This window comes from Bubalus kerabau, chromosome 5 (assembly GCF_029407905.1).
Source record: "Bubalus kerabau isolate K-KA32 ecotype Philippines breed swamp buffalo chromosome 5, PCC_UOA_SB_1v2, whole genome shotgun sequence".
Classification (NCBI taxonomy): domain Eukaryota; kingdom Metazoa; phylum Chordata; class Mammalia; order Artiodactyla; family Bovidae; genus Bubalus; species Bubalus kerabau.
Genome location: NC_073628.1, coordinates 36,362,804 through 36,383,736, shown reverse-complemented (window position 1 = coordinate 36,383,736; position 20,933 = coordinate 36,362,804). Strand labels below are relative to the sequence as shown.

The 20,933-nt window shown below is 40.2% G+C and overlaps 1 long non-coding RNA gene across 1 annotated transcript in view; it reads left to right on the top strand.

Moving 5' to 3' along the window:
- Window positions 1-20,933, top strand: part of LOC129652635 (uncharacterized) — an 83,938-nt gene that overhangs the window by 49,443 nt on the left and 13,562 nt on the right. The window contains exon 2 of the long non-coding RNA XR_008714630.1: window positions 13,420-13,522. This is a non-coding gene — a long non-coding RNA (uncharacterized LOC129652635). The remainder of the gene's footprint in view (window positions 1-13,419; window positions 13,523-20,933) is intronic.

The following is a 20,933-nucleotide window of genomic DNA, read 5'->3' as shown; positions in this document are numbered from 1 at the left end:
CTTGAGAATCCCAGGGACGGGGGAGCCTGGTGAGCTGCTGTCTATGGGGTTGCACAGAGTTGGACACGACTGAAGCGACTTAGCAGCAGCACAGCACACTACATATTAACTATCCTCCATCATATTAAATGTTTTTTCACATCATATTTTATCTTTTTTACTTTTTTATATCACTTAACTAATTACTTTAGGTACAAATGATTTTACTTTTACCTTTTTAATTTTGTCTTTTCAACTTTATAGTAACTTTACAGGTGGAGTTCACCTTTACCAGTGGGATTTTTCTTTTATAATTTTCTTGTTTCTATTTATGACCTTTTCTTTTTCATCTAAGGAAGTCCCTTTAACATTTCGTGTAAGTGAAAGTGAAAGTGAAGTCTCTCAGTCGGTGTGTGACTCTTTGCGACCCCATGGACTGTAGCCTATCAGGGTCCTCCCTCCATGGGATTCTCCAGGCAAGAGTACTGGAGTGGGTTGCCATTTCCTTCTCCAGGGGATCTTCCCAACTCAGGGATCGAACCCAGGTCTCCCCCATGGCAGGCAGACGCTTTACCATCTGAGCCACCAGGGAAGCCCCATAACATCTCTTGTAAGACCAGTTTAATTGTGAAGAACTCTTTTTGTGTTTGCTTGTCTAGAAAGTTCTTTATCTCTCCTTCAATTCTGAATGATAACCTTGCTGGCTAGAGTATTCTTGGAATAGGTTTTTTTCCTTTCAATCCATTTAAGGTACATGCCATCTCTTTGGGCCTGGAAAATTTCTACTGAAAAGTCAGCTGATAGTCTTATGTGGGTTCCTTTGTACATAGCTAGTTGTTTTTCTCTTGCCAGTTTTAAGATCTCTCTTTGTCTTTAACTTTTGATACTTGAATTGTAATGTGTCTTGGTGTGGGTCTCTTTCACTTCATCTTGTTTGGGACTCTGTACTTCCTGGACTTGGATGTATGTTTCCTTTGCAAGTTAGAGAAATTTCCACCATTCCTGTCCCTTTCTCTCTTTCTTTTTGGGCACACATGATAATGAAAATGTTAGTACACTTGATTTTTTTCCCAAGAGCCCTTAAACTCTCCTCATTTTTATAAATTCTTTTTTTCTTTCTGTTGTTCTTATTGATGATTGTCTTCCAGGTGACTTCTGTGTTATCACCTAACCTGCTGTTGATTTCTTCTAGTGCATTTTCCATTTCAGTTATTGTATTCTTCAACAATGATAGGTTCTTTTATATTTCCTAATCCTTTGTTGAAGCTCTCACTGTGTTCCTTTATTCTTTTGAGTTCATTGAGCATTTTTATGACCTTTGGTTTCAGCTCTTGATCAGGTATAATGACTATCTCTGCCTTATTTGTGTGTTTTTTTTCCCCCCTGATTCTCTCTTTTCTCATTTTGTTTGACTTTCTATCTCTATCAATTTTGTGAAATAGTTAATCTGTCCCAACCTAGAAGGCATGTACTTGTATAGGAACATCCCTATGCAGACGGTGTGTGCTCAGTGACTTTGGTGGGAAGGTTGGAGCTAAAGCAAGCATAAGCTGGGGCTTTTTCAGAGGCATGCTTAGGGTAGGCTGGAGTTGGAGCCCAGCATAGGCTGGGGCTTCTCCTAAAGCATACTGAGAGGTGTGCCCTTGGAAGAGGGGCTGGAGCTGGAGGCAGTAGAAACAGAGCTTGGCGTAGGCCAGGGCTTCTCCAGAGGCATGCCAGGGGCCACCACCTTTACAGGGGGTTTGAAATCAGAACTGAGTGCAGGCTGAGGGGAGCAGGTGAGGGCATTCTTGACAAGCCATCTACAGGGCCAAGTGCTTTCCAATCTACTCTCTGTGTGGGGACTCAGAACAAGTCTGTGCATACTTAATGTAAGAGCAGAGTCTCAGTTTTCTACAGCCCTCCAACTCTACCAGTTGTCAGCCCTGCTGGTTTTCAAAACCAGTTATGAGGGCGCATCTTGCCAGTGCTCGTCCCAAGGACTAGGGTGCCCAGTGTGGGGCTTGAAGCTTCCCCCTTAGGGCTACTGCCGAGTTAGTGTTATCTCCTTTCTCTTTTGCATCACCTGTCAGGGATGTGGGTCCTATCTAGGACTGCTTCTCTTACCTTCCTACCAATCTCAGTGTGATTTTTTTTCCTCCTTTATCTCCTTAGTTGTAGAAAAGCTGTTCTAGTCTTCAGGTCAGAGAGAGTTGTTCCGAATGCTATTGTAGTTTTGGTGTGTCTGTGGGAAGAGGTGAGCTCAGAATCTTCCTGCTCTACCCTGTTGATCCTAACTTCAGGAATGCAGTCACTTTTTTCCATATTGAGCATAGATTTAGAATCCTTACCTTCTTATTCTAATGGTTTGTCTGCAGATTCTGACAGTCTTCTCTGTGATTTTAAAGAGAATATGCCCAGTGTTTGACTGTTAAGTATGATGTTTGTATATTTTACACTGGTATTTGTTATCAGGTTAAGAATGTTTTATATTATTCCTCATTTCCTAAATTAAATCATAGCTGATGCATTGAGTTTTCTTCTGATTCAAAGAAATGGGTAATATTAATATATCTTCTCATATGAAAAAATCCTCTCTTTACTGGGATAACCACAGCTTTCTCATGATGTCTCATCTGTTTATTAGCATTGCTGTACTCATTTTGTTAATAATGTATTTAAGAATTTTGATTTTGTTTTGCTTGCATTTGTTACAGGAGTATGATCTCTAATTTTCTTTTTCTTATTGAATTATTTATGGAGATACCAGCCATATTAAATAAATTGAGGAATGTTCCCTCTTACTATGCTATGAAATAGTTTGTATAATGTTTGAATCATTTGCAAACATTTGAGTTTAGTAAACTCACCTGTAAAAATTGTGTGGGCTTGATGTTTTATTTGTGAGTAGATACTAAACTATTGATCATATGTATTTAATGATAAAAGGCCTGTTGAGGTTTCCTTAATGTATCCAGACAAAAATTTCCATTTCCTTAATCTTAAAATTTTTTATAATATTCTGTCTTATTTATCTCTGCTCTATCTTTATATTCCATTTTTAAATTCTGCATATTATCTGTGTCTTCCTTCTTTTTGCATGATAAATCTTCATAAAATTTTTCTTTGCCTTTTTTTAAAAAATTTTTTAACTTTACAATATTGTATTGGTTTTGCCATATATCAACATGAATCCACCACAGGTATATATGTGTTCCCCACCTGAACCCTCCTCCCTCCTCCCTCCCCATACCATCCCTCTGGGTCGTCCCAGTGCACTAGCCCCAAGCATCCAGTGCCATGCATCGAACCTGGACTGGTAACTCGTTTCATGTATGATATTTTACATGTTTCAATGCCATTCTCCCAAATCATCCCACCCTCTCCCTCTCCCACAGAGTCCAAAAGACTGTTCTATACATCAGTGCCTCTTGTGCTGTCTCGTATACAGGTTTATTGTTACCATCTTTCTAAATTCCATATATATTTTTTAAAAAGGCAAAGAAAAAATCATGATTCAATAGAGTAAATAATATAGAATATGGAAATGTAGCCTTTAAATTGTGTCCCTTTTTTTCTCATTTTAAAAGCAAACAAAAACCCTATCATCTGTGAGGTCTTTCTTGTAAGAAAAAAGTATGAATAAAAGTTCTCCCTGATCTAATGACCTATCTACCTCTCACCAAAATTTTAATCACCAATTAAACACATTTATACTCATAATAAAAAAAATTATATTTTATTATTCTAGTAACATTTTGACTCTTGACCCTTTCTTTCTTTCTGTTTAATTTCGGTCTTTATTATTATTTATATTTTGCTTTTTTGTTTAAAAAATTTAAATGTTGTGTTTAACTCATGACTTTTCAGCTTTTCTTCTAATTTAAAAACCCAAAGTTGTGATTTTTTTTTTAAAGATACTTCCACTGTGTCTTAGAAGTTTTGATGCATATGATTTTCAATATTAATTACAGAAATTTCAAATTTTATCCAATTTCATTTTGATTCAATTTATTATCTTCAAATGGTTTAAGTAATATTTTAAAGCATAATTTATGATTTAATTTTAATATTTTCAGAACACATGGGTCATATGATAATCTCTTCTTGAAAATAATTAGGATTGCATTATGTCCTAATAAATGCTCATTTAAAAAAAATTATCTATGAGAAAAGTATTTTTTGTCATTCTTTGGATTATAATCATAAATCTTCTATAATCTTACTGAGGTTTGTATGAATTATGTATCAGTTAATGAGAGTATGTGTGCATGCTAAGTCACTTCAGTCATGTCTGACTCTCTGTGACCCTATGGACTATAGCCTGCCAGGCTCCTCTTTCTATTGGATTCTCCAGGCAAGAATACAGGAGTGGGTTGTCATTTCCTTCTCCAGGGGATCTTCCTGACCCAGAGGCCAAATTCATTTGGAGACAGGTTCTTTGCCACTAGCGCTACCTGGGAAGCCCAATTAATGAGAGACATTTTGTAAAATCTGACACCTTGTTTGTTGATCTATCAATTTGCTGATGCATTTCAATTAATATTAGATTTATGTATGGGTTATATAACATAAGGCCACAGCATTGGCCATTTCAAATCACTGTCTTCCTATTGATTTATTTTTTTTAGTTTTGTCAGGATCTTCATCCTTAATTCATCTTGGTTAAAGTCTATTTTGTCATGTCTGTAATTAATGTTATGCTACCATCCTTCTTTTGTTTAGTGTTTACCTGATAAATCTGTTTCCACCGTTTACTTAGATAAAAGTTCAATCAATAATTTGCTATCTTTTTTCCATTGAGAACAATGTTATTTATGCATTTACTTATTTATTTTTGAGATATAATTGGCATACAGCACTGTGTAAATTGAAGGTTACAACCTGTCAACTTTTTACATTTATATACTGCAATATCATCACACCTGTGGCATTATCCAACATTTTTACCACGTCACTTAATTATCATTTCACTCCTGTGGTGAAAAAAATTGAGGTCCTGTTGCTCCGTAACTTTGAAGTTTATAATACAATACTGTTGACTGTAACCACTAAGTTTTGCATTCAATCTCCAGATTTTTCTTTAGTTGCAAGCTTGTCCTCTTAAACACATCTCTTCAGTTCTCCCAACGCTTCTCACTTTCTACAAGTTTGGCTTTCTTAGATTCCACGTATAAGTGATATCATATGGTGCATGTTTCATAAATCATTAGGGTTTTTTTTCACTCTTTTGGTTCTTTTTCCTTTGTTCTCCTCTGACTGGGTTATTTCAAAGTTTCTATCTCTAGCTAACTGAGTCTGTCTTCTGTTTGATCACTTCTGCTATAGATGCTCTCTATTGCATCTTTTCTTTTATTCCCTGATTTCTTCGGGTCCAGAATGTGATTTTGTATTTTTTATCTCTTAATTTTAATTTTGTTCATGAATCATTTCCCTGATTTTGTTGAGTTGTGTTTCTCTGTTCTCCCTAGCTCTTTAATTTCTTCAAAACAGTGATTATGAATTCATTATCTGCTAAATTAGAAAATGTTATACCACTGAGCTTGATTATTGGAGAATTATTATTATGTTTTTGGTGATATGTTTCCTTGTTGTTTCACATTTGAAGTAGCAGACACCTCCTTAAACCTTTGCTTTTATACAGAGTATTCTGTTTGTTGGCACTATTATTTTCTGGGTTTTCTCTGACTTTGTATAGGTTCACTCATTCCACTTTTCTCAATCCCTCCTGTGGAACAATGCTTCCTCCAGTTCTTAAATCTTACCAGACTGGCTAATAAAAGCCTTTCTTTCTTTTGCCAGAGGTGGTGCTACAGCTCATGTTTGTGGTTTCTCCCTTGCCCACAGCCCCTGGCCTGTTTTCTGAGGGGACTCCCTGTTAACCACAGCTACTCTCAGGGCTGCACTAGAGCGGGGCTGCTCAGAGTGTCAGGGAAGAACAGGTTTGCACTCAGAGCTCTGGGGTGTATATGAACCTCCTAGAGGTATCTTCCAATGATGGTTCATGGGCAGGCTTTCTGCTGGAGTTGTGAGACAGTAGGAGCCCCACTCCTCAAGTGCCGTTTGATATTTGTTTCTGCCTGTTTCTCAACATCCTCCCTCTGACCAGTCGTGGAGGTCTCACCTCAGTACTCTGGTTGCTGTGGGAGAAGAATAGGCTTATACAGCAGCATCTCAAACAAAAGGGTAATCAGGGACTCACTCACTATTTTCTTTTTCTCACATGGGAGCGGTTGCTGCGGGCTAGTTCAGCCCTGTCCAGTGCTTCCTTGAGGGGGAAATGGTGCCAGCAAACCTCCTTTACCATATTCAGTGCCCAGACTTGTGGTTTTTTACTTGAACAGAGAACTGAACTCCTTCCTTGGGAAGGTTGGGCTTCTACAAAATCCCTCTTAGATATGAGTGTGTGCCCAGGTCAGCATGCTTCTTGGTTTCCCCCAGCCAGAACTGAGAGACGCTGTGGCTTGTTTATAGGCTCCTGTTTTTTCTGTAGCTTGTATTGAGTTTGGTGTCTTTGCCTATTACCCAATGCACTGATGGGTAAGCTTCCACCTGGGTTCTTTTGGCATATCGTGCTCATTCCTATAACTCCCACAGAGATACTTTTATTCGTAGACTGATGCCTAATTAGTTGTTTAGCGGGGAACAAAAGGAGGGATGTCTTATGTTGCCATGATGCTGATGTCACTCCTCTTACTTAACATTTTAGATGTGTCTTGGATAAATACTGTCATGTGGCTGGGTGTCATCTCTGTGAATTCATGTTGACAATTTAAGCTAACTAATAAGCTTAAGTATTACCATTAATTGTGGTTACTGATACATTTTTATTTATATTATTTAATTTTTGTTTTTAAATACTTCATTGTTTTCTCCTGAAATGTATTATTTTATTTTTCCTTCTACTGTTCTAACAGTTTTCCACCATATTTCTATCCTTTAAATTGCTTTCTTTACAATTTCATATAAGCAATTTCTTTACTTTCCTCTGAAACAAACTTGATATTGCTTTTAACCTAGACATACACATTTGGATGGTCAGAAAGACTTCCTGCCTCCCATATGGTCTTTGTTTTATATTCTTGTTTTATCTATTTTTTAACCAGTAAAGTTACATGTTTTATTATTTACACAATTAATATTTATTTATTATGCACACATGTATAATAATTGGCTCACTGATCAGTATGTTTTGCACCTCAAATATTTTCTCTAGAATTGATGATCTACTTAGAATACATTTTAAGTTTCTCTAGTAATAATAGACAGTGACCTATATTGGTGGGCACTCTCTATTATTATTTTATAAAATGTCATTATTTAACTCTTTTTCAAACTAGGTTTGCTGATTATAGAATTCTAGGATGCTGACTGTTTTTCCTCAATTGTGAGATAGCCTTCGGTCTTCTGGCTTCCATTGTTGCTGTTAAGCCTGATGTTAGTCTAATTGTTATTGCTGTGCCCTTTTATTTTCTCCCTCTCTACTTTTAATAATCTCTTGGTAATTAATGCTCTACCTTTTCTCAATGATGCATCGGGGTATATATTCTTATTGTCTTGGGATATTTTTGTTTTCTGATTTGAGAATGTATTTTTAATCAGTTCTAGAACATTCTCTCCTGCAAAATAATGTTATACTGCCCTTTTGAAAGTATCCTTATTCTCTGCTGAGAATTATTATCCTGAGAATAATTATCCTTATTCTCTCCTACTAAATGTTAGTCCTTGTCATTTTATTGTTCATGTCTCTTAACTTTGTCATCTCTTTGTTTTCATTTGTGCTGCGTTCTGTATAATTTCTTCAGATATTTCTTATAATATGCTAATTCTCTCTTTACCTATTTCTCATCTGCTCTTTAACCCAAATATAGAAGGGATTCTTCTTTGTTTGGTAGGAAGAGCAGGGTCAAATGTTTATTCTTTCACTTCTGGGAGTACATATACATCTTTTCAAACACTTTGAATCTTTTTTGATAGTCATATTCCAGTATCATGTTTTGGTTCCATATTTTATTTCTTCAAACATTTTAAACCTTCTTATGTTTTATATAAGAGCCCTCCAAACTTGAAGTCTCTGGTATCTAATTCTGCTGTTTAAATTTTTCTCAATTTTGGCAGCTTAGTTTCTCCAAGGGGAATTTGCGTTTACACTATCACTGGGAGCCCTAAGGCACCATGAACACATGATTACTTTTAATACACTTTATACTTGAGATTTCACAAACCTTACAGTGTAGTTTCAGACTCCCATACCTGCTTGAGGTATGGCCTGTGGTTACAAACTGTCATTGAGACATTTTTCCCAATAAACAAATGACTCTCCTTATAACTTTCCTTTGCTGGCAGGCTATTTTTTTGTCCCCTAAAACACCCTTCAACATATAGTCTTTGAAGTTCTAAGTTATATGTAGGAGTCCTTAGTTCTAATTCTTTATCCTCTGTGGTTCTGAAACAAAACTCAAGACTCTAGAGTTGGGTCTTGGCAAATGCCCCCCATGCCAAGCACTCAGCGTTTATTTGTCACTATCACTTGTTCCCTCTCTATTTGTGGTCTCTAGAGATTTCTTCATGTATTGCACTCATCTCACACACTAGTAAAGTAATGCTCAAAATTCTCTAAGCCAGGCTTCAGCAGTACGTGAACCGCGAACTTCCAGATGTTCAAGCTGGTTTTAGAAAAGGAAGAGGAACCAGAGATCAAATTGCCACTGGATCATGAAAAAAGCAAGAGAGTTCCAGAAAAACATCTATTTCTGCTTTGTTGACTATGCCAAAGCCTTTGACTGTGTGGATCACAGTAAACTGTGGAAAATTCTGAAAGAGATGGGAATATCAGACGACCTGACCTGCCTCTTGAGAAACCTATATGCAGGTCAGGAAGCAACAGTTAGAACTGGACATGGAACAACAGACTGATTCCAAATAGGGAAAGGAGTACATCAAGGCTGTATATTGTCACCCTTCTCATTTAACTTATATGCAGAGTACATCATGAGAAACGCTGGGCTGGAAGAAGCACAAGCTGGAATCAAAACAGCTGGGAGAAATATCAATAACCTCAGATATGCAGATGACACCATCCTTATGGCAGAAAGTAAAGAGGAACTAAAAAGCCTCTTGATGAAAGTGAAAGAGGAGAGTGAAAAAGTTGGCTTAAAGCTCAACATTCAGAAAATGAAGATCATGGCATCTGGTTCCATCACTTCATGGGAAATAGATGGAGAAACAGTGGAAACAGTGTCAGACTTTATTTTTTGGGGCTCCGAAATCACTGCAGATGGTGACTGCAGCCATGAAATTAAAAGACGCTTACTCCTTGGAAGGAAAGTTATGACCAACCTAGATAGCATATTCAAAAGCAGAGACATTACTTTGCCAACAAAGGTCCATCTAGTCAAGGCTATGGTTTTTCCAATGGTCATGTATGGATGTGAGAGTTGAACTGTGAAGAAAGCTGAGCGCCGAAGAATTGATGCTTTTGAACTGTGGTGTTGGAGAAGACTCTTGCGAGTCCCTTGGACTGCAAGGAGATCCAACCAGTCCATTCTAGAGGAGATCAGCCCTGGGTGTTCATAGGAAGGACTGAGGCTAAAGCTGAAACTCCAGTACTTTGGCCACCTTATGCGAAGAGTTGACTCATTGGAAAAGACTCTGATGCTGGGAGGGATTGGGGGCAGGAGGAGAAGGGGACGACAGAGGATGAGATGGCTGGATGCCATCACTGACTTGATGGACAAGAGTTTGAGTGAACTCTGGGAGTTGGTGATGGATAGGGAGGCCTGGCGTGCTGTGATTCATGGGGTTGCAAAGAGCCAGACACGACTGAGTGACTGAACTGAACTGAGCTTATGTGAGGGAGAATATAAGTGGGCGCCAGGGAATTTGGCTATGAATTAAGAAAGGTTTGCTCTCATTAATCCAGTGTCTAACACTTTTAGAGATTTCATAAAATCTTAACTGTCATTTTACTGGAAGTATATTGGTTTTATTAGCTGAAGTGATTAATTTACTTTTGATTCAAATTAGTGTTTATAGTGCGAAGAGTTTGTAAAAATTAGAGAATTTATTTGGAAATTTATGCATGGCAAATATTTTGTCATCTAAAAGAATTTTGTTTCCTAATTTCACCTGAAAAGTGAAAAGTGTGACATTCTAAATACAAGTGTCATTAAGAATTTGGCTTAAAAGTGGCTTCCTCACTTCTCCAATCACTTTAAGAAGTTCCCTTTCTACACACACACACACAATCACACCAGGAATTTCTCTGCAAAGAGAGGAAACCTGAAGGAATCATTTACTTTGTGTGAAGAACTGTGCTCTGGGCTATGCATACAATTATTATATTTACATACAGTGGTTGCATGTAACGTACACACGGACTTAATAGAAAACATGAGGTCCATCCACAACTGAGGAAATTAAATCCCAGGACCATGGCTAGCAATGCTCCTGTAGGGTAATTGGCAAGTGGTAGGGCTGGGATTGGACCAAGTTCTTATCTTACCTCATAGCATGCTGGCACTGGATAATGGGTATCATCTAAAAGAGGGCCTTCCTTGGTGACTTAGGGAACCAAAGAATCTGCCTGCCAATGCGGAAGATGTGGGTTTGATCCCTGGTTCATGAAGATCCCCGGGAGAAGGAAATGCCAACCTAGTACTCTTGCCTGAGAAATCCCATGGACAGAGGAGCCTGGCAGGCTGCAGCCCATGGGGTCACAAAGAGTTGGTCACCACTTACCAACACAGCATGGGCACGAGCATCATCTAAAAACAGAGAGGGGAAACAAGAAGGAAGAAGTGTGGTCTTCACCTTCGAGTCCAGGAGTGGAGAAGACAGGCTTCCCTGGCCCTAATGGCACCTGTTAGCGTGTATTTATTGTGGCTCCTCTGGCCCAGCAGTGCCAGATGCTAACAAGATGAAGCCATCTCCTGTCTCCCATTGCCCTGTGACTCTGCCTCACTGGCAGCACCAGGTGCTGTGATGCAGGGATTGATGAGAGCAACCTGCCTTTATTCAGCACTATTCACTCCACAGAGGACTTCCAGGGCTTATGTCATTTGACCTAATTTATGAACAGGCTTTATCTACTAGGCAGTTATCTCTGGTGAACAGTGTCTTAATTCATTGTACCTCCCCATGGTGACCCTCAGTGTCCCCAGTCCTAAATGAGCGAAGGAAATTGCAAATAATAGATATTCCAAAGTCTGAAACATCTTTTCTTAAGTTTGCAGGTGCTCAAGGAACACTGAGTAAATAAATGTTCATAGAATTATATAATCACTTCCTCTCAGTATAGAAATTTTCTCTGGATGCAATGCTATTCTCCATCTGAATGTAAGTCTCTCACAGACAGTTTCTTGCCAACTAGTTCAAAAATCTCTTAGGGGATAAACAATGACCCAGGTCAACCCCATTACTTGAGCAGTCAATGGTGATGTTTCATTCTGTCTAGTGTTGTGCCACAGAGTTGGCTAGGGGCCTTTTTCTAATGTCTCCCCTTCTTCACAGGCCTATGTCTCCCCAAGCTCTTCTCACCCCTGAGACATGACAAAACATAAGGCTTTACCTGGACAATCTGCATTTTATCCCTTGTGGCATTGGCTGGAGAACCTGTAAGGTCCTGAGTTTCTAAAAGTCTGGCATTTCCTTCTAATTGGCAATTCTAGGTCTAAGCTTTGAGCAGGACATTAGTAGTGTTATGCACTGAATTTGTCATTTCCAAAAATTTAATGTTGAAGCTCTAACCACCAGCACCTCGGAAGTGACTGTGTTTGGAGATAAGGCAGAGAGAGAGGTAATTAGGTTAAAATGAGGCCGTTGGAGTAGACCCTAATCCAATCTGACAGATGCCTTTATAAAAAGGGACACCAGGACATGCAAAGAAACAGCAGCGATGTGCACACACAGAAGAAGGGCCACGTGCCTGCAAAGCAAGGAGATGGCCATCTGCAAACAAGGAGACAGGCCTCAGGAGACACGGACCTGCTGACAACTTGAGCTTGGACTCGTAGTTTCCAGAGCTCTGAGGAAGCACATTTTTGTTGTTGAAGTCACCAAGTCTGTAGGATGTGTTTTGACAGCCCTGGCAAACTAATCCAATAGCATCCAGTCAACAGGCTCAAAAATCCAATTAAATCCAGGACTTCCTTGGTGGATCAGTGGTAAAGAATCCACCTGCAAAGCAGGAGACACAGGTTTGATCTCTGGGTTGGGAAGATCCCCTGGAGAAGGAAATGGCAACCCACTCCAGTATTCCTGTCTGGAAAACCCCATGGATAGAGGAGCCTTGTGGGCTATAGTCCGTGGAGTCGCAAGGATTCGGACACGGCTGAGCATGCAAAGAGAAAGAAAAAGGATATTTAATTTTAAAACACACAGATGTTTATTTTTTCTCTAGTTCCTTTAAGATGCCACCTCTATGTACAAGCAAAGAGATGGTAAATAGAGATTGGATGGCCTAGAATATAAAGTAAGAACTATGTAAGTTCACTGACAGAGAATCAGGAGAATGCATAGCATCAGGGAAGAGATTCTGGAGGTTACACTCAAGCTGGATCTTGTTTGACAAATGAAGTCGCTTTGTGAAAGCTAGACATAGAGGGCTTCATAGTTGAGATAAAAGACAGGCAGGATATGAGAATGGAGTTCCTTAAATCTGAAGACCTACTCTGTGCTAGGTCTTATACTAGACACTGAAGACACCCAAGTGAAAGAAGAATCATTACCCATAAAAAATCCACAGGCAAGCAGAGGAGAGAGGCAAATGAACAACTCATAATGAGATAATATGATAAATGCCAAACAGAATGCTAGGGAAACAAGGAGGAGAAAGTCAGTAACTCTGGGGCAAAGCAGGGAATGCACCAGCCACAAAGGACTGGCGAATGGGACGATGAGGACCAAGCTAGGTCAGGACTCCTAGGATGGCCTGCGTGGGGCAGAGGTGTCCTAAGCAGAGGGAGGCTCCTATTCCAGATGTGCGTTGGAGAGAATCAAGTGGGCCCAGATGATGAAGGCCTTGTAGAGTGTTTTCTCTCCAGCCTCCTTATTTTTCACTTGTTTGTGCTTGTTTAGCTGATATTTATTTAATTGGCAATAGAGTTTCCCAAAGATTATTCAACCAGAAAATTCATTAAACTCTATTACAACCACCACACAAATTAATAATATCTCATTGTTCTGGTGAAAAAAGGATTTGCAGCTTCATTTGTGTGTGTTTTTCTTGTAAACAATTACTGGGCAGCCTACTTAGAAACACCAATTATAATAAACTTTTAATTCTTCTCTTAATCAACTGTCTTTCTTAGATTTGCTTTGTCTTATCTGTGAGCCAGTCCTGCCTTTTTCTTGATTCTTTGCTGCTCCTTGGAAAGATAGGTGCTCAGGAGACCTGAGAATTAATGAGACATTCCTTAAGGACATTTATAGAGATGATTTTTTTTTTTTTTTTTGGTTAAGCCGTGCTCTTAGCTGATGGAGGAAAAAGCAAGACATTCGTGCTGATGCTCCAGGAAATTCTGCTGGGCTTTTAGCTCTGCTGAGGAGGAATTTTTGGAGCCAGGTATGTTCAGCTTGTGGCATGCCAGTTTGTTAGCATCTGTGAGAGGGTGGGTGTCCACAGAGAGAAGTGATTAGACAGACTGTTTCCTGTCACTTGGGCTCTACCTGCTGGCTATTTGGGAGTGGTCTGTGTAAAGGGCCAACTTACTTCCATCATCTCCATCCACATGGATAATTAGCAAGGCTGCCCCGAGGCCAAGTGGTAGAAGCAACAAAGTCCGTGGTCCCTGCAGCTCCCCAAGCTGCTCAGTCAGTTCCTCCTGCCACCTCTAACCCCAGGCTCAAATAATCCATCGCACACAGAAATGAAGAGGTTTTGTGAACCAACCCCAACCTAACCTTAAGCAGTTAGAGTTTGAAGCACTCAAATCCCTGCCTTGGTGTCTGAGCTTATCTTTGAGTATTCTTTTTTTTTTTTTTTCCCCAGTGTTTGAAAGTATTTCTTTATTTTGAGCAGAAATTCATTCACACATTCAGTATTAATGGAGCACCTACACTGTTCCAGGCATGATTCTGATTTAAGACAATACAGAGACTCTCTTGGGATTCTTGAACTCAGAAAAAGAGCCCCATTTACTTCATTCTATGTCTCTAACATAGTGATCAATCCCCCTCCAGGGGGTCTTGTATATTTATTACATCCTTTGCCATTTTCACTTGAGTTTCCTTAGGGTTTCCCTCTGTCAGAGGCCTCGAGTGGTTTTATTCACTGTCCTAGATCCAATTTTTTTGCTTTTCACATTCAAGTGTTCCATCCCCAGCCCACCTTCCTGTATGCACCCATCCTGTCCATAAGGAAAAACATGATATCATCTCTTGGCACTGCCCCTGCCTCCAGTGCTTTCTTTCTCTTCGCCCGGTAACTCCTTCCCTCTCCCACCTCTCTTCTCGCACTTTCCTTGGTGCACTTTGTCTCAGCACACAAGACCATGAAATGTGCAGTTTTCTGTGAACGCCAGCACTGTGACGGGCATCTCAGGGATCAATCAGTGTTTATCAGCTTACCAGATCAAGAGAAGGTCCTGTGATATCTATTAAGGGAGTTGCCATGAGCAGACGCCCAGACTATGCCAGGGCCACAAGTCCTGGCAGCTCCCACTTCTGCCTGAGCTGGGCTGTAGCTTCTAGTGGCAGGACTTCCAACTCCATGTCTCCTGCTTTGACACCAGACCCCGCCAATCAGCCAGCCCGCTAAGCACTTTAACTCCCTCTGTTCTTCCCATTCTCTTCTCTGGAGGTTAGGGAGGTAGGACTCATTTTCCCCACATCACACTGAGAGTTCTGCTGCCAAGCCCAGCTGTGTAAACCCCACCCCCAGTCTTTGTTAATCTCCTGCTCAAGTATTTGGAAGCTTTGGAACTCAAAGATTCCCATCCACCCTCCTGGGCACACCCTCTGAGGCTAATCACTGCCACCATCCACTCTAAAAGCTTCTCTGGGATTTCTATTGTTGGCCCCATTTCAGCCTCTCGCAGGCGTCTAAGTTCCCATCTTCTATCCCCTAGTCTTCCTTTGCGTCTTATGGGTCCCCTGCTCTGTGGCTTATAGGGTAACTCTGTACTCTAAGCCCACTGGTCTCATGGTTGTCTTTTTCGGTTCTCCTGCTGCTATCTAACTCTACATATAATCTCACAAGTCTAGACTCTTAACTCCTTTTTTCTGAATAATCTATTTCACCCTAATCAACCTGTTTCACTGCATGTAAAGCATTTACTCCACTTGCCTTTATAGTGTGTGTGTTAGTTGCTCAGTCGTGTCTGACTCTCTGCAACCCCATGGGCTGTAGCCTGCCAGGCTCCTCTGTCCATGGGATTTCCCAGGCAAGAATACTGGAGTGGGTTGCCGTTTCCTTCTCCGGGGATCTTCCCAACCTAAAGAATGCCTTTATAGTGAGTAGGAGTGAAAAATAGGGGGAAAAACCCACATGATAATATGCTAAACACATTCATTCTATAGGATAGTATCATTCATTTCTATATGATAGTAAATGAACAACAATTCTTAGTTTTCCTTTCAAGGAAATCATTCTCACTGACTTCCCTCTTTGCAGTAACCAAATTTTAGAGTAGTCAACAGGAGTCTAGAATTTACAAATTGATGGTCCACAAATCAAAATTGGGCTAGAGATTTTTTCCTAAAACTGAGTTGTAAAAACTTTGAGCATCCATATGCCTCAGTTCTCAAAGGCCCACCCCATTCATATTGTCGTTTAAAATATATACATTACCTATACACACCTCAAGGCATGTGAGCTCTAGCCTAGCCCTCTCTTTTGAGGATCAGAGAATAGCAGTAATTTGCTCACCATTATATAAACTAGTTACTTGTGATGCTAGTACCAGAATGCAGGCAGCCTAACTTCTAGTCCAGGGCTCTCCTGCTATAACCAAAATGTCTCCCAAAATTCCTAATAACTTAGCATAACCTGAATTTGAATTTCCTTAGTCTGTGGAAAGGAAGGGAAAATGGATCACATTAAAAATAAAACTCTAGATCTGGGTCCAATAGCCTGAGAACTAGAATGTCTGAGGGCAGAAGAAGTTGGCTGTCTCAGCTCAAGAAAAAAGCAAAGTTTAATATCATTAATCCCTGACTCTTGGGCCTTTGGAATCAAATCGAAACTTAAAACATTGGCTTCCCAGTTTTCAGGACTTCAGACTCAGATTGAATAGCACCACCAATTTCCCTGGTTCTCCAGATTCTAGCAGCAGGTTGTGGGGCTTCTTGGCCTCCATATGTTTTACATAAATATAAATATATCTTATTGTTTCTGTTTATCTTGGGAATGTTAATGCAGATTTGGGTACCAAAAGTGGTTCTAAATGAACACAATTTTTAGGATTTATTTTCTGAGATAGCTCTGGGATTTCTGGAAAGAACTCTCTAATCGGATTATGTTTAAAGATGTAAATGACTCTATTTCCAATAGTAAAAAGAACACTGATTGTACATGGTATGAACTGGTCACAGAGATATACAAAATAGCAGCATTGGATAGTCCTAACCCACCACTTTTAAGAAGCAAGGAGCTATGTGACTCCCCACATGATACTTTTGAATATTTTTTTGGAAACTAGGGAGTATAATAACCAAAAAAAAAAAGGTAAAACTCCGAATTTTACTGGATCTCATTCAAACCTGCACACCCAAGAAATCTGCCCCACTGTAAAATCTGACCCAGCTGTGTCTTGAAGTCCTCGATGGAAGGCATCTCACACCTGCTCAAAGCTTATGTGTTGACTGGTCACCCACAAGGCATTTTGCAGACGTTTTCTTATCCAGTCTGCCTGTTCCTCTGTCACTGATTTTGTCTTGTACATATATCTCTAACTCCATTCCTTCACTTGCTCTGCACAGAGTTGTCAATCCTCTTTAGTTTTAGCCAGGAGTCCTTGCTACTATAGCCATTGCATCCTTTTCTTTTGTGATTTGAGCCTCTTTGGTCCTATTTCTAGCAGAGGGCTGCTCGTGCCTCCCGGCTGGGGCTGTGATAAAGGTTATAAGTGGTGCTGTATGGGGCAGTGCCCAGAAAGCTGCAGGATGCTGTACAAATGTTAGGTCTGCAGGTTTATACAGCCGTCTGTTCTCAGCTTCCTCTGTTTACCAGCACCTCATGTTTATTCATTTTTGTGTGTGTATATTTTTCCTTTTAAAAAAACAAACATCATATTTTAAAGTCAAAAGCCTAAACAAATTCATTCCAATTTGCATAGCTCTTAAGTTATTAAATTCTTGGGAAATGTCCTAACTCTTCCATGTGTATCAACTTTCAATCTAATTCAACTAACCACTGTTGAACACTTAGTCCTAGGCCTCTGCTGAGCACATGCCTGTGTCTTTTCTCAGAAATCATTTCACTAGATCTCGGTCACATTGTATTTTACTGTAAATAGCATATCTAAGAAGACTGATTAAATGACAAGGGCAACAGTTGATGCTGAATATACCCAGGCTTTACTGTTTGTAAACCACCTTCTCTGAAAACTCAGAGTTAGGAGATCTAGACTGAAGCCTCAGCTCACTATTACATCGTTGCATCTCCTTGGGAGCATTTTGTAAATTTTTGGAACTTGAGATCCCTCAACTGGACAATGATAATTGAAGCTGAGCATGTTACACTTAGAACTGTGGTCAGGGATAAACAAGATCCCATATACAAAATACCTAATATATTTAAAAATCTTTTCGTATTTTGATAAAGTTGATGTCCACAAGTCATTTTTTTTTAAAAGCTTTATGATCATTTCCTCATTTTGCAAACAAATTATTGTCAGAACTTAAGTAGTCTGTGAGGTCATTTGCAGAGACCTGGCTGTCCTTTGGTGTTTTAGTCTGGGTGCTACAAGAAGCGGATCCTGAGACATGATTAAACATGCAAGGAATTTATTAGAGGAGATGTCCGTGTGCCCATGTGGGAGATAACAGGCCACCTGGGAAGGCTGGGCAAGCCAGCAGATCTCAGGGCCAGTCTGTGAGCCCAGGGGAAGGAGAGAGGTTTGCATGAAGCATGCTGGATCACCATACAGTCTCAGGCAAGTCCAGCAAAGCCCCTGGGAGTCCTGAAGCCAAAGTCAGCTCAGAGGAGACTATGTCTCCCAGGAACAAGTTTTCCTTTAGTATTCCTGCCATGTTCAGTTCTCACTTGGAAGAAGCCTCTGGGAGGCATGTCTTTGGCACAAATCCAGCAAGAGATATCAAAGAGCAGCAGCCAGAGCCTTCAGACAGTTCCTCCCAGTCTCTGGAGGTCCAAGGAGCTTCATCACGACCGCCTCATACGCTGTCTTCTCATGCCTACAGAAAAATGCAGGGGCTGATTTGCTGTCTCTTTTGCAAGATTTATCTTGGCAAGTTGGTTTTCACCCTCACACATCATTTATTTTTCCTTTAAATGAGATTTCAATAACTTAAATGTTGACAAAACAGAAAATCAGTTCAGCAACACAGTGGGTCACTTCTGACTATGCTAATGTAAACACATATTTGTGGATATAATCCAAGGCCCTGAGGTCTGTCAGTATAGCCTCTACGTCATAGAGATGACTGGTGACTGTAGATTTGGTTAAAACTTGTCTACCTGTGCCGGGCTGCATGACTTTGGTCAAGTCATTGAACTTCTCTGGCTGTGTTTCTCATTTGAAAAATGAACCTCATGATATCTTCCACAAAAATCTTGCTATTAACCAACTCCAATAAAATCTCATAGATAACTAGCAAGTTCTCTGGTACAATTCAGACAATTAATTTAATGAATAGCTTTCATTTATAGGGGTATTTTCACTATCTTTTCTAATCCTTAGATGCATAAAAGCATTAATTAATGGAATTTCTATGTAGTGTTAATAAAGGTAATATTTGCATCTGTCCCAATATAGTAGTTAGCACATGCCAGGGGGTCAGCAGACACTAGCTCCCTTTCTTCCCTCCTCTTCATTTCTCTGACAGTTCTTATTTCCTCTAGCAGAATTACTTTTCTATTGGTGCATAATTAAAAAATTCTATCTTCCTGGTAGCCACTGTCCCCTTTCTTCCCTTTTGGGCTGCCACCAGCAGTGACATCTTCATGGGAGCTCCATGAATTCAACCAATATTCTTTTAGTCATCATCTGTTGAAAACCTAGTTGGTACCAAACAGCAGAAATAATTCAGATGGTCATACAGTTGTTTTTGCCCATTGCAGCTCACCATGTGTTGGGAGTCAGGACAGGACTGCAAGATGTCTGTGCCTTGGACGGTGGTCACCCAAGGACAGGGGATTCACTGTGTTGGGAGCTGTGAAGCTGTCAGGAAAAGCTTCTTTCTTCTATTCTTCTTTCCCCTCCTCCTCCTTCATCATCACCATCTTTATTCCATACGATGTCTCTGGACCAGGAAGCCATCAGACACTGTGCTGTTTTCTTTATGTGTATTAACTAATTAATCTTAGTTAATAACTAATTAACTAAATTAATCTTCATCAGAATATTATGGGGTATGTACCTTCATTTTGCAAACAAGGGATCTGGATCACAGAGAAGTTAGTTGCCCAAGACTCACCGACGTACTCACGAGTAGAGCCAGTTTTCTGAGCCACTGAGATAAACGACTTCATGGAAGAGAGATTGCCCGTCCTGGATCTTGAGCACAGAGGGATTATTCAGCAGGTGGATAGTCTCAGGGAGAACATGGCAGGCAGGGCAGAATGAAGCAGCCTAGTCTCATTGCGTGGCACGGCTAATATCTAGGCCAGTGCTTTACGCAATGAGCTTTCAGTACACTGTTGAATGAAGGAAAGAGTAATTAAAGCTGTGCATGCTCCCCAGCCTCTCATCCACCAGTCCTCCCCCCAACCCTCATTTCTCTCAAATTCCATATCAAGTGTCACCTAGACTAGGGAGCTATCTCAGGCTGTACTTCCAAGCAGTGACTTCTTTTCCCCCAAGCCCCTATAATAATCAATACCCGTAACTCTCAGGTAGCATTTAATTCTCAGCATCTGGTATGTTTGGTACTTCTTTTTAGGTACATATGAGTTCCCCAAGAAAAGGGTCCCTGTGCTGCAGTGGAAAGGAGTGGAAGAGGCACTGGTTTGGAATTAGATCTGAATTTGAGCTGCTTACCAGCTGTGTGACCCGAGGAAGGGCAATGGCTTACACTCCGTGGTCCTCATCTCTAAACCTGACTCTTAGATAACAGACCTGAGACCATCTAGTCCCACACCTGGCATGCAGCCTCTCAATCACTGTGAATGCATTTCTTCTTGCACTTCTTCACTCATATATTTACAGATGAGGCCCTTGCTCAGTACACTGTAAGGAAGTGTTTTAACACCTTGAGAATGGAATAAACCATGTACTCTGATCAGAGACATCTAGTCAAACCGATGGGCAAAGGAGTTCTTGTGCTTCAGGAACTCATCCTCAGGAATTAGGTAATAGCATGGATTTACTGTATAGCACAGGGCTATATTCAATACCTTGTAATAACCTGCAATGGAAAAGATTCTGAAAAAGCATATGTATGCATGAATGTGTGTGTGTGTGTGTGTGTGCGTGTGTGTGCTTGCATGTGTGCTAAGTCTCTTCAGTCATGTAGAACTCTGTGCAACCTTATGGACTGTAGCCCACCAGGCTCCTTTATCCATGGGATTCTCCAGGCAAGAATACTAGAGTGGGTTGCCATGCCCTCCTCCAAGGGATCCTCCTGACCTAGGGATCGAACTTGTCTTTTGGGTTTCCTGCATTGGCAGGTAGGTTCTTTACTACTAGTGCCACCTGGGAAGCCCACGTGTGTATATGTATATATGTGTATGTATGTGTATACACATACACACATGTGTATATATATACACACACACATATGTGTGTGTGTAGGATATGTATTTTATGTAATTCATATATATGTGTGTGTATATATATCACTTTGCTGTACACCTG